Source organism: Telmatherina bonti (genome assembly GCF_933228915.1).
Source record: "Telmatherina bonti genome assembly, chromosome: 2".
Taxonomy (NCBI): Eukaryota; Metazoa; Chordata; class Actinopteri; order Atheriniformes; family Telmatherinidae; genus Telmatherina; species Telmatherina bonti.
Window position 1 is genome coordinate 42,409,311 of NC_136620.1, and position 14,147 is coordinate 42,423,457.

The following is a 14,147-nucleotide window of genomic DNA, read 5'->3' on the forward strand; positions in this document are numbered from 1 at the left end:
CAGACCGCTGGTTCCAGCCATCTGGTTCCAAACTCCTGGTTCCAGACTCCTGGTTCCAGACTCCTGGTTCCAGTCCTCTGGTTTCAGACCCCTGGTTCAAGCCCTCTCTTGTTCCAGGCCCTTGTTCCAGACTCCTGGTTCCAGACTCCTGGTTCCAGACCCCCGGTTCCAGACTCCTGGTTTTAGACTCCAGGTTCCAAACCCCTGGTTCCAGACCTCTGGTTGCAGACCTCTGGTTCAAAGCCCCTGGTTCCGAGCCCCTGGTTCCAGACTCCAGGTTCCAGACCCAAGGTTCCAGACTTCTGGTTCCTGACCTCAGGTTCCAGACCTCTGGTTCCAGACCCCTGGTTCCATACTCCTGGTTCAAGACTCCTGTTTCCAGACCTCTGGTTCCATACTCCTGGTTACAGACCTCTGGTTCCAGACTCCTTGTTCCAGACCCCAGGTTCCAGACCTCTGGTTCAAGACGCCTGGTTCCAGACACCAGGTTCCAGACCCCTGGTTCCAGAACTCTTGTTCCAGACCTCTGGTTTGATACTCCTGGTTCCAGACTCCTGGTTCAGGACTCCTGGTTCCAGACGTCTGGTTCCAGACCTGTGGTTCCAGACCTCTGGTTCCAGCCCTCTTGTTCCAGACTCCTGGTTCCAGACTGCTGGTTCCAGCCCTCTGGTTTCAGACCCCTGGTTTCAGACCCCTGGTTCAAGCCCTCTGGTTCCAGATCCCTTGTTCCAGACTCCTGGTTCCAGACCTCTGGTTCCAGACCCCTGGTTCCAGACCCCCGGTTCCAGACCCCAGGTTCCAGACTCCTGGTTCCAGACCCCTGGTTCCAGAACCCCGGTTCCAGACTCCTGGTTTTAGACTCCAGGTTCCAGACCTCTGGTTCCAGGCCTCTGGTTCCGAACTCCTGGTTCCAGACCTCTGGTTCCAAGCCCCTGGTTCCGAACTCCTGGTTCCACACTCCAGGTTCCAGACCTAAGGTTCTAGACCTCTGGTTCCAGCCCTCTGGTTCCAGAATCCTTGTTCCGGACCTCTGGTTCCAGACTCCTGGTTCCAGACTCCTTGTTCCAGATCTCTGGTTTCAGACTCCTGGTTCCAGACTCCTGGTTCCAGAACCCAGGGTCCAGATCTCTCGTTCCAGACTCCTGGTTCCAGACCTCTGGTTCCAGACCTCTGGTTCCCGACTCGTGGTTCCAGACTCCTGGTTCCAGATCTCTGGTTTCAGACTCCTGGTTCCAGACTCCTGGTTCCGAACCTCTGGTTCCAGACTCCTGGTTCCAGACCTCTGGTTCCAGACCTCTGGTTCCAGACTCCTGGTCCCAGACTCCTCGTTCCAGACCCCTGGTTCCAGACCTCTGGTTCCAGACTCCTGGTTCCCGACTCCTCGTTCCAGACCCCTGGTTCCAGACCCCGGGTTCCAGACTCCTGGTTCTAGACTCCAGGTTCAGGACCCCAGGTTCCAGACCTCTGGTTCCAGTCCTCTGGTTCCAGGCCGCTGGTTCAGAACCCATGCTTCCAGACTCCAGGTTCTAGACCCCAGGTTCCAGACCCGAGGTTCCATACCTCAGGTTCCAGACTTCTGGTCCCAGGCCCCTGGTTCCATATTCTTGGTTCCAGACCCCTGGTTCCATACTCCTGGTTCAAGACTCCTGTTTCCAGACCTCTGGTTCCATACTCCTGGTTACAGACCTCTGGTTCCAGACTCCATGTTCCAGACCCCAGGTTCCAGACCTCTGGTTCAAGACGCCTGGTTCCAGACACCAGGTTCCAGACCCCTGGTTCCAGAACTCTTGTTCCAGACCTCTGATTTGATACTCCTGGTTCCAGACTCCTGGTTCAGGACTCCTGGTTCCAGACGTCTGGTTCCAGACCTGTGGTTCCAGACCTCTGGTTCCAGCCCTCTTGTTCCAGACTCCTGGTTCCAGACTGCTGGTTCCAGCCCTCTGGTTTCAGACCCCTGGTTCAAGCCCTCTGGTTCCAGACCCCTGGTTCCAGACTCCTGGTTCCAGACCTCTGGTTCCAGACCCCTGGTTCCAGACCCCCGGTTCCAGACCCCTGGTTCCAGACCCCTGGTTCCAGACTCCTGGTTCCAGACCCCTGGTTCCAGAACCCCGGTTTTAGACTCCTGGTTTTAGACTCCAGGTTCCAGACCCCAGGTTCCAGACCTCTGGTTCCAGGCCTCTGGTTCCGAACTCCTGGTTCCAGACCTCTGATTCCAGACCTCTGGTTCCAAGCCCCTGGTTCCGAACTCCTGGTTCCACACTCCAGGTTCCAGACCTACGGTTCTAGACCTCTGGTTCCAGACCTCTGGTTCCATACTCCTGGTTCCAGGCTCCAGGTTCCAGACTCCTGGTTCCAGACCTCTTGGTCAAGACCTCTAGTTCCACGCTCCTGGTTCCAGCCCTCTGGTTCCAGAATCCTGGTTCCAGACCTCAGGTTCCAGACTCCTGGTTCCAGACTCCTTGTTCCAGACCTCTGGTTTCAGACTCCAGGATCCAGACCTCTGGTTCCAGACTCCTGGTTCCAGCCCTCTGGTTCCAGAATCCTTCTTCCAGACCTCAGGTTCCAGACTCCTGGTTCCAGACTCCTTGTTCCAGATCTCTGGTTTCAGACTCCTGGTTCCAGACTCCTGGTTCCAGACCCCAGGGTCCAGATTTCTCGTTCCAGACTCCTGGTTTCAGACCTCTGGTTCCAGACCCCTGGTTCCAGACTCGTGGTTCCAGACTCCTGGTTCCAGATCTCTGGTTTCAGACTCCTGGTTCCACACTCCTGGTTCCAGACCTCTGGTTCCAGACCCAAGGATCCAGACCTCTGGTTCCAGACCTCTGGTTCCAGACCCCTGGTTCCATACTCCTGGTTCAAAACTCCTGTTTCCAGACCTCTGGTTCCATACTCCTGGTTCCAGTCTCCAGGTTCCAGACTCCTGGTTCCAGACCTCTGGTTCAAGACCTCTGGTTCCACGCTCCTGGTTCCAGCCCTGTGGTTCCAGCCCTCTGGGTCCAGACTCCTGGTTCCAGACCCCTGGTTCCAGACCCCAAGTTCAAGAACTCTTGTTCCAAACCTCTGGTTTGATACTCCTGGTTCCAGACTCCTGGTTCAGGACTCCTGGTTCCGGACCTCTGGTTCCAGACCTGTGGTTCCAGACCTCTGGTTCCAGCCCTCTTGTTCCAGACTCCTGGTTCCAGCCCTCTGGTTCCAAAACTCAGGTTCCAGACTACTGGTTCCAGACTTTTTGTTTCAGATCTCTGGTTTCAGACTCCCTGTTCCAGACTCCTGGTTCCAGACCTCAGGTTCCAGACTCCTGGTTCCAGACCTCTGGTTCCAGACTCGTGGTTCCAGACTCATGGTTCCAGACCTCTGGTTCCAGACTCCTGGTTCCAGACCTCTGGTTCCAGACCTCTGGTTCCAGACTCCTGGTTCCAGACCCCTGGTTCCAGACCCCGGGTTCCAGACTACTGGTTCTAGACTCCAGGTTCCGGACCCCAGGTTCCAGACCTCTGGTTCCAGACTCCTGGTTCCAGACCTCTGGTTCCAGACTCGTGGTTCCAGACTCCTGGTTTCAGACTCCTGGTTCCAGACCTCTAGTTCCAGACTCCAGGTTCCAGACCTCTGGTTCCAGACTCCTGGTTCCAGACTCCTCGTTCCAGACCCCTGGTTCCAGACCCCGTGTTCCAGACTCCTGGTTCTAGACTCCAGGTTCCGGACCCCAGGTTCCAGACCTCTGGTTCCAGACCTCTGGTTCCAGACTCCTGGTTCCAGACCTCTGGTTCCAGACTCCATGTTCCAGACCCCAGGTTCCAGACCCCATGTTCCAGACCTCTGGTTTCAGACCTCTGATTTGATACTCCATGTTCCAGACTCCTGGTTCCAGACCTCTGGTTCCAGACTCGTGGTTCCAGACTCCTGGTTTCAGACTCCTGGTTCCAGACCTCTGGTTCCAGACTCCTGGTTCCAGATCTCTGGTTCCAGACCTGTGTTTCCAGACCTCTGGTTCCAGCCATCTGGTTCCAAACTCCTGGTTCCAGACTCCTGGTTCCAGACTCCTGGTTCCAGTCCTCTGGTTTCAGACCCCTGGTTCAAGCCCTCTCTTGTTCCAGGCCCTTGTTCCAGACTCCTGGTTCCAGACTCCAGGTTCCAAACCCCTGGTTCCAGACCTCTGGTTGCAGACCTCTGGTTCAAAGCCCCTGGTTCCGAGCCCCTGGTTCCAGACTCCAGGTTCCAGACCCAAGGTTCCAGACCTCTGGTTCCTGACCTCAGGTTCCAGACCTCTGGTTCCAGACCCCTGGTTCCATACTCCTGGTTCAAGACTCCTGTTTCCAGACCTCTGGTTCCATACTCCTGGTTACAGACCTCTGGTTCCAGACTCCATGTTCCAGACCCCAGGTTCCAGACCTCTTGTTCAAGACGCCTGGTTCCAGACACCAGGTTCCAGACCCCTGGTTCCAGAACTCTTGTTCCAGACCTCTGGTTTGATACTCCTGGTTCCAGACTCCTGGTTCAGGACTCCTGGTTCCAGACGTCTGGTTCCAGACCTGTGGTTCCAGACCTCTGGTTCCAGCCCTCTTGTTCCAGACTCCTGGTTCCAGACTGCTGGTTCCAGCCCTCTGGTTTCAGACCCCTGGTTCAAGCCCTCTGGTTCCAGACCCCTGGTTCCAGACTCCTGGTTCCAGACCTCTGGTTCCAGACCCCTGGTTCCAGACCCCCGGTTCCAGACCCCTTGTTCCAGACTCCTGGTTCCAGACCCCTGGTTCCAGAACCCCGGTTCCAGACTCCTGGTTTTAGACTCCAGGTTCCAGACCTCAGGTTCAAGACCTCTGGTTCCAGACTCCATGTTCCAGACCCCAGGTTCCAGACCTCTGGTTCAAGACTCCTGGTTCCAGACTCCAGGTTCCAGAACTCTGGTTCCAGAACTCTTGTTCCAGACCTCTGGTTTGATACTCCTGGATCCAGACTCCTGGTTCAGGACTCCTGGTTCCAGACGTCTGGTTCCAGACCTGTGGTTCCAGACCTCTGGTTCCAGCCCTCTTGTTCCAGACTCCTGGTTCCAGACTGCTGGTTCCAGCCCTCTGGTTTCAGACCCCTGGTTTCAGACCCCTGGTTCAAGCCCTCTGGTTCCAGACCCCTGGTTCCAGACTCCTGGTTCCAGACTCCTGGTTCCAGACCCCTGGTTCCAGAACCCCGGTTCCAGACTCCTGGTTTTCGACCACAGGTTCCGAACTCCTGGTTCCAGACCTCTGGTTCCAGACCTCTGGTTCCAAGCCCCTGGTTCCGAACCCCTGGTTCCAGACTCCAGGTTCCAGACCTAAGGTTCTAGACCTCTGGTTCCAGACCTCCGGTTCCATACTCCTGGTTCCAGGCTCCAGGTTCCAGAATCCTGGTTCCAAACCTCTTGGTCAAGACCTCTAGTTCCACGCTCCTGGTTCCAGCCCTCTGGTTCCAGCCCTCTGGTTCCAGCCCTCTGGTTCCAGACTCCTGGTTAAAGTCCTCTGGTTTCAGACCCCTGGTTCCAGACCTCTGGTTGCAGACCTCTGGTTCCAAGCCCCTGGTTCCGAGCCCCTGGTTCCAGACTCCTGGTTCCAGACCCAAGGTTCCAGACCTCAGGTTCCAGACCTCAGGTTCCAGACCCCTGGTTCCATACTCCTGGTTCAAGACTCCTGTTTCCAGACCTCTGGTTCCATACTCCTGGTTCCAGTCTCCTGGTTTCAGACTCCTGGTTCCAGACCTCTGGTTCAAGACCTCTGGTTCCAAGCTCCTGGTACCAGCCCTCTGGTTCCAGCCCTCTGGGTCCAGACTCCTGGTTCCAGACCCCTGGTTCCAGACCCCGGGTTCCATACTCCTGGTTCCAGACCCCTGGTTCCAGACCCCCGGTTCCAGACTACTGGTTTTAGACTCCAGGTTCCAGACCCCAGGTTCCAGACCTCTGGTTCCAGGCCTCTGGTTCCGAACCCCTGGTTCCAGACTCCAGGTTTCAGACCCCAGGTTCCAGACTCCTGGTTCCAGACCTCTGATTTGATACTCCTAATTCCAGACTCCTGGTTCAGCACTCCTGGTTCCAGATCTCTGGTTTCAGACCTGTGGTTCCAGACCTCTGGTTACAGACTCGTGGTTCCAGACTCCTGGTTCCAGATCTCTGTTTCCAGACTCGTGGTTCCACACTCCTGGTTCCAGATCTCTGGTTTCAGACTCCTGGTTCCAGACTCCTGGTTCCAGACCTCTTGTTCCAGACTCCTGGTTCAAGACCTCTGGTTCCAGACCTCTGGTTCCAGACCCCTGGATCCAGACTCCTGGTTCCAGACCCCTGGTTCCAGACTCCAGGTTCTGGACCCTAGGTTCCAGACCTCTGGTTCCAGACCTCTGGTTCCGATCCCCTGGTTCCAGACCTCTGGTTCCAGACTCCTGGTTCCAGACCCCAGGTTCCAGACCTCTGGTTCCAGACCTCTGGTTCCAGACTCCTGGTTCCAGACTTCTGGTTCCAGACTCCATGTTCCTGACCCCAGGTTCCAGACCTCTGGTTCAAGATGCCTGGTTCCAGACTCCAGGTTCCAGACCCCTGGTTCCAGACCTCTGGTTCAAGATGCCTGGTTCCAGACTCCAGGTTCCAGACCCCTGGTTCCAGAACTCTTGTTCCAAACCTCTGGTTTTATACTCCTGGTTCCAGACTCCTGGTTCAGGACTCCTTGTTCCAGACCTGTGTTTCAAGACCTGTGGTTCCAGACCTCTGGTTCCAGCCCTCTTGTTCCAGACGCCTGGTTCCAGCCCTCTGGTTTCAGACCCCTGGTATCAGACTCCTGGTTCCAGACCCCAGGTTCCAGACCTCTGGTTCTAGACCTCTGGTTCAAGACCTCTGGTTCCACACTCCTGGTTCCACACCTCTGGTTCCAGACTCCATGTTCCAGACCCCAGGTTCCAGACCTCTCGTTCAAGGTGCCTGGTTCCAGACTCCAGGTTCCAGACCCCAAGTTCCAGAACTCTTGTTCCAAACCTCTGGTTTGATACTCCTGGTTCCAGACTCCTGGTTCAGGACTCCTGGTTCCAGACCTCTGGTTCCAGACCTGTGGTTCCAGACCTCTGGTTCCAGCCCTCTTGTTCCAGACTCCTGGTTCCAGACTCCTGGTTCCAGCCCTCTGGTTCAAAACCTCAGGTTCCAGACTCGTGGTTCCAGACTCCTTGTTCCAGATCTCTGGTTTAAGACTCCTGGTTCCTGACTCCTGGTTGCAGACCTCAGAGTCCAGACTCCTGGTTCCAGACCTCTGGTTCCAGACCTCTGGTTCCATACTCCTGGTTCCGGACTCCAGGTTCCAGACCCAAGGTTCCAGACCTCTGGTTCCAGACCTCAGGTTCCAGACCTCTGGTTCCAGACTCCATGTTCCAGACCCCAGGTTCCAGACCACTGGTTCAAGACGCCTGGTTCCAGACTCCTGGTTCCAGACCCCTGGTTCCAGAACTCTTGTTCCAGACCTCTGGTTTGATACTCCTGGATCCAGACTCCTGGTTCAGGACCCCTGGTTCCAGACGTCTGGTTCCAGACCTGTGGTTCCAGACCTCTGGTTCCAGCCCTCTTGTTCCAGACTCCTGGTTCCAGACTGCTGGTTCCAGTCCTCTGGTTTCAGACCCCTGGTTTCAGACCCCTGGTTCAAGCCCTCTGGTTCCAGACCCCTGGTTCCAGACTCCTGGTTCCAGACCTCTGGTTCCAGACCCCTGGTTCCAGACCCCCGGTTCCAGACCCCTGGTTCCAGACCCCTGGTTCCAGACTCCTGGTTCCAGACTCCTGGTTCCAGACCTCTGGTTCCAGAACCCCGGTTCCAGACTCCTGGTTTTAGACTCCAGGTTCCAGACCCCAGGTTCCAGACCTCTGGATCCAGACCTCTGGTTCCATACTCCTGGTTCCAGGCTCCAGGTTCCAGACTCCTGGTTCCAGACCTCTTGGTCAAGACCTCTAGTTCCACGCTCCTGGTTCCAGCCCTCTGGTTCCAGAATCCTGGTTCCAGACCTCAGGTTCCAGACTCCTGGTTCCAGACTCCTTGTTCCAGACTTCTGGTTTCAGACTCCAGGTTCCAAACCTCTGGTTCCAGACTCCTGGTTCCAGCCCTCTGGTTCCAGAATCCTTGTTCCAGACCTCAGGTTCCAGACTCCTGGTTCCAGACTCCTGGTTTCAGACCCCAGGGTCCAGATCTCTCGTTCCAGACTCCTGGTTCGGGACCTCTGGTTCCTGACTCGTGGTTCCAGACTCCTGGTTCCAGATCTCTGGTTTCAGACTCCTGGTTCCAGACTCCTGGTTCCAGACCTCTGGTTCCAGCCCTCTGTTTCCAGACTCCTGGTTCCAGACTCCTGGTTCCAGCCCTCTGGTTTCAGACCCCTGGTTCGAGCCCTCTGGTTCCAGACCCCTTGTTCCAGACTCCTGGTTCCAGACTCCTGGTTCCAGACCCCTGGTTCCAGACCCCCGGTTCCAGACTCCTGGTTTAAGACTCCAGGTTCCAAACCTCTGGTTCCAGACCTCTGGTTGCAGACCTCTGGTTCCAAGCCCCTGGTTCCGAGCCCCTGGTTCCAGACTCCAGGTTCCAGACCCAAGGTTCCAGACCTCTGGTTCCAGACCTCAGGTTCCAGACCCCTGGTTCCAGACTCCTGGTTCAAGACTCCTGTTTCCAGACCTCTGGTTCCATACTCCTGGTTCCAGACTCCTGGTTCCAGACCTCTGGTTCCAGACTCCATGTTCCAGAAGCCAGGTTCCAGACCCCAGGTTCCAGACCTCTGGTACCAGACCTCTGATTTGATACTCCATGTTCCAGACTCCTGGTTCAGGACTCCTGGTTCCAGATCTCTGGTTCCAGACCTGTGGTTCCAGACCTCTGGTTCCAGCCCTCTGGTTCCAGACTCCTGGTTCCAGCCCTCTGGTTTCAGACCCCTGGTTCGAGCCCTCTGGTTCCAGACCCCTTGTTCCAGACTCCTGGTTCCAGACCTCAGGTTCCAGACTCCTGGTTCCAGACCTCTGGTTCCAGACCTCTGGTTCCAGACTCGTGGTTCCAGACTCATGGTTCCAGACCTCTGGTTCCAGACTCCTGGTTCCAGACCTCTGGTTCCAGACCTCTGGTTCCAGACTCCTGGTTCCAGACCCCTGGTTCCAGACCCCGGGTTCCAGACTACTGGTTCTAGACTCCAGGTTCCGGACCCCAGGTTCCAGACCTCTGGTTCCAGACTCCTGGTTCCAGACCTCTGGTTCCAGACTCGTGGTTCCAGACTCCTGGTTTCAGACTCCTGGTTCCAGACCTGTGGTTCCAGACTCCTGGTTCCAGACCTCTGGTTCCAGACCTCTGGTTCCAGACTCCTGGTTCCAGACTCCTGGTTCCAGACCCCTGGTTCCAGACCCCGTGTTCCAGACTCCTGGTTCTAGACTCCAGGTTCCGGACCCCAGGTTCCAGACCTCTGGTTCCAGACTCCTGGTTCCAGACCTCTGGTTCCAGACTCCATGTTCCAGACCCCAGGTTCCAGACCCCAGGTTCCAGACCTCTGGTTTCAGACCTCTGATTTGATACTCCATGTTCCAGACTCCTGGTTCAGGACTCCTGGTTCCAGATCTCTGGTTCCAGACCTGTGTTTCCAGACCTCTGGTTCCAGCCATCTGGTTCCAAACTCCTGGTTCCAGACTCCTGGTTCCAGACTCCTGGTTCCAGTCCTCAGGTTTCAGACCCCTGGTTCAAGCCCTCTCTTGTTCCAGGCCCTTGTTCCAGACTCCTGGTTCCAGACTCCTGGTTCCAGACCCCTGGTTCCAGACCCCCGGTTCCAGACTCCTGGTTTTAGACTCCAGGTTCCAAACCCCTGGTTCCAGACCTCTGGTTGCACACCTCTGGTTCAAAGCCCCTGGTTCCGAGCCCCTGGTTCCAGACTCCAGGTTCCAGACCCAAGGTTCCAGACCTCTGGTTACTGACCTCAGGTTCCAGACCTCTGGTTCCAGACCCCTGGTTCCATACTCCTGGTTCAAGACTCCTGGTTCCAGACCTCTGGTTCCATACTTCTGGTTACAGACCTCTCGTTCCAGACTCCATGTTCCAGACCCCAGGTTCCAGACCTCTGGTTCAAGACGCCTGGTTCCAGACACCAGGTTCCAGACCCCTGGTTCCAGAACTCTTGTTCCAGACCTCTGGTTTGATACTCCTGGTTCCAGACCTCTGGTTCCAGCCCTCTTGTTCCAGACTCCTGGTTCCAGACTGCTGGTTCCAGCCCTCTGGTTTCAGACCCCTGGTTTCAGACCCCTGTTTCAAGCCCTCTGGTTCCAGACCCCTGGTTCCAGACTCCTGGTTCCAGACCTCTGGTTCCAGACCCCTGGTTCCAGACCCCCGGTTCCAGACCCCTGGTTCCAGACTCCCGGTTCCAGACCCCTGGTTCCAGAACCCCGGTTCCAGACTCCTGGTTTTAGACTCCAGGTTCCAGACCTCTGGTTCCAGGCCTCTGGTTCCGAACTCCTGGTTCCAGACCTCTGGTTCCAGACCTCTGGTTCCAAGCCCCTGGTTCCGAACTCCTGGTTCCACACTCCAGGTTCCAGACCTAAGGTTCTAGACCTCTGGTTCCAGACCTCTGGTTCCATACTCCTGGTTCCAGGCTCCAGGTTCCAGACTCCTGGTTCCAGACCTCTTGGTCAAGACCTAGAGTTCCACTCTCCTGGTTCCAGCCCTCTGGTTCCAGAATCCTGGTTCCAGACCTCAGGTTCCAGACTCCTGGTTCCAGACCTCTGGTTTCAGACTCCAGGTTCCAGACCTCTGGTTCCAGACTCCTGGTTCCAGCCCTCTGGTTCCAGAATCCTTGTTCCAGACCTCAGGTTCCAGACTCCTGGTTCCAGACTCCTTGTTCCAGATCTCTGGTTTCAAACTCCTGGTTCCAGATTCCTGGTTCCAGACTCCTGGTTCCAGATCTCTGGTTTCAGACTCCTGGTTCCAGACTCCTGCTTCCGAACCTCTGGTTCCAGACTCCTGGTTCCAGACCTCTGGTTCCAGACCTCTGGTTCCAGACTCCTGGTTCCAGACTCCTCGTTCCAGACCCCTGGTTCCAGACCTCTGGTTCCAGACTCCTGGTTCCAGACTCCTCGTTCCAGACCCCTGGTTCCAGACCCCGGGTTCCAGACTCCTGGTTCTAGACTCCAGGTTCAGGACCCCAGGTTCCAGACCTCTGGTTCCAGACCTCTGGTTCCAGGCCGCTGGTTCAGAACCCATGCTTCCAGACTCCAGGTTCTAGACCCCAGGTTCCAGACCTGAGGTTCCATACCTCAGGTTCCAGACTTCTGGTTCCAGGCCCCTGGTTCCATATTCTTGGTTCCAGACCCCTGGTTCCATACTCCTGGTTACAGACCTCTGGTTCCAGACTCCATGTTCCAGACCCCAGGTTCCAGACCTCTGGTTCAAGACGCCTGGTTCCAGACACCAGGTTCCAGACCCCTGGTTCCAGAACTCTTGTTCCAGACCTCTGGTTTGATACTCCTGGTTCCAGACTCCTGGTTCAGGACTCCTGGTTCCTGACGTCTGGTTCCAGACCTGTGGTTCCAGACTTTCTGGTTCCAGCCCTCTTGTTCCAGACTCCTGGTTCCAGACTGCTGGTTCCTGCCCTCTGGTTTCAGACCCCTGGTTCAAGCCCTCTGGTTCCAGACCCCTGGTTCCAGACTCCTGGTTCCAGACCTCTGGTTCCAGACCCCTGGTTCCAGACCCCCGGTTCCAGACCCCTGGTTCCAGACCCCTGGTTCCAGACTCCTGGTTCCAGACCCCTGGTTCCAGAACCCCGGTTTTAGACTCCTGGTTTTAGACTCCAGGTTCCAGACCCCAGGTTCCAGACCTCTGGTTCCAGACCTCTGGTTCCAGGCCCCTGCTTCCGAACTCCTGGTTCCACACTCCAGGTTCCAGACCTAAGGTTCTAGACCTCTAATTCCAGACCTCTGGTTCCATACTCCTGGTTCCAGGCTCCAGGTTCCAGACTCCTGGTTCCAGACCTCTTGGTCAAGACCTCTAGTTCCACGCTCCTGGTTCCAGCCCTCTGGTTCCAGAATCCTGGTTCCAGACCTCAGGTTCCAGACTCCTGGTTCCAGACTCCTTGTTCCAGACCTCTGGTTTCAGACTCCAGGTTCCAGACCTCTGGTTCCAGACTCCTGGTTCCAGCCCTCTGGTTCCAGAATCCTTGTTCCAGACCTCAGGTTCCAGACTCCTGGTTCCAGACTCCTTGTTCCAGATCTCTGGTTTCAGACTCCTGGTTTCAGACCTCTGGTTCCAGACCCCTGGTTCCAGACTCGTGGTTCGAGACTCCTGGTTCCAGATCTCTGGTTTCAGACTCCTGGTTCCAGACTCCTGGTTCCAGACCTCTGGTTCCAGACCTCTGGTTCCAGACTCCTGGTTCCAGACTCCTTGTTCCAGACCCCTGGTTCCAGACCTCTGGTTCCAGACTCCTGGTTCCAGACTCCTCGTTCCAGACCCCTGGTTCCAGACCCCGGGTTCCAGACTCCTGGTTCTAGACTCCAGGTTCAGGACCACAGGTTCCAGACCTCTGGTTCCAGACTCCTGGTTCCAGCCTTCTGTTTCCAGACTCCTGGTTCCAGACCTCAGGTTCCAGACTCCTGGTTCCAGACCTCTGGTTTAAGACTCCTGGTTCCACACTCCTGGTTCCAGACCTTTGGTTCCAGGATCCTGGTTCCAGACCTCTGGTTCCACACTCCAGGTTCCAGTCCTCTGGTTCCAGACCCATGGTTCCAGCCCTCTGGTTCCAGATTCCTGGTTCCAGACCTCAGGTTCCAGACTCCTGGTTCCAGACTCCTGGTTCTAGACCTCTGGTTTAATACTCCTGGTTCCAGACTCCTGGTTCCAGACCTGTGGTTCCAGGATCCTGGTTCCAGACCTCTGGTTCCAGACTCCTGGTTCCAGACCTCTGGTTCCAGACTCCTGGTTCCACACTCCTGGTTCCAGACTCCTGGTTCCAGACCTGTGGTTCCAGAATCCTGGTTCCAGACCTCTGGTTCCAGACTCCTGGTTCCAGACCTCTGGTTCCAGAACTCTGGTTCCAGACTCCTGGTTCCAGACCTCTGGTTCCAGACTCCTGGTATCAGACCTCTGGTTCCAGACCTCTAGTTCCAGACCTCTGGTTCCAGACTCCTGGTTCCAAACTCCTGGTTCCAGACCTCTGGTTCCAGACTCCTGGTTCCAGACCCCGGGTTCCATACTCCTGGTTCTTGACTCCAGGTTCCAGACCTCTGGTTCCAGACCTCTTGGTCCGATCCCCTGGTTCCAGACCTCTGGTTCCAGACCTCTGGTTCCAGACTCCTGGTTCCAGACCTCTGGTTCCAGACTCCTGGTATCAGACCTCTGGTTCCAGACCTCTAGTTCCAGACCTCTGGTTCCAGACTCCTGGTTCCAAACTCCTGGTTCCAGGCCGCTGGTTCAGAACCCATGCTTCCAGACTCCAGGTTCCAGACCCCTGGTTCCAGACCCGAGGTTCCAGACATCAGGTTCAAGACTTCTGGTTCCAGACCTCAGGTTCCAGACCCCTGGTTCCAGACTCCTGGTTCCAGACTCCTGGTTCCAGATCTCTGGTTCCAGACTCCTGGTTCCAAACTCCTGCTTCCAGACCTCTGGTTCCAGACTCCTGGTTCCAGACCTCTGGTTCCAGACTGCTGGTACCAGACATCTGGTTCCAGACCTCTGGTTCCAGACCTCTGGTTCCAGACTGCAGGTTCCAGACCTCTGGTTCCAGAATTCTTGGTCCGATCCCTTGGTTCCAGACCTCTGGTTCCAGACCTCTGGTTCCAGGCCGCTGGTTCAGAACCCATCCTTCCAGACTCCAGGTTCCAGACCCCAGGTTCCAGACCCGAGGTTCCATACCTCAGGTACCAGATTTCTGGTTCCAGGCCCCTGGTTCCATATTCCTGTTCCAGACTCCTGTTTCCAGATCTCTGGTTCCATACTCCTGGTTCCAGACCTCTGGTTCCAGACTCTTGGTTCCAGCCCTCTGGTTCCAGCCCTATGGTTCCAGACTCCTGGTTCAAGCCCTCTGGTTTCAGACCTCCTGGTTCCAGACTCCTGGTTCCAGACCTCTGGATCCAGACTCCAGGTTCCAGACGCCTGGTTCCAGACCTCTGGTTCCAGACTCCTGGTTCCAGATTCCTGGTTCCAGACCTGTGGTTCCAG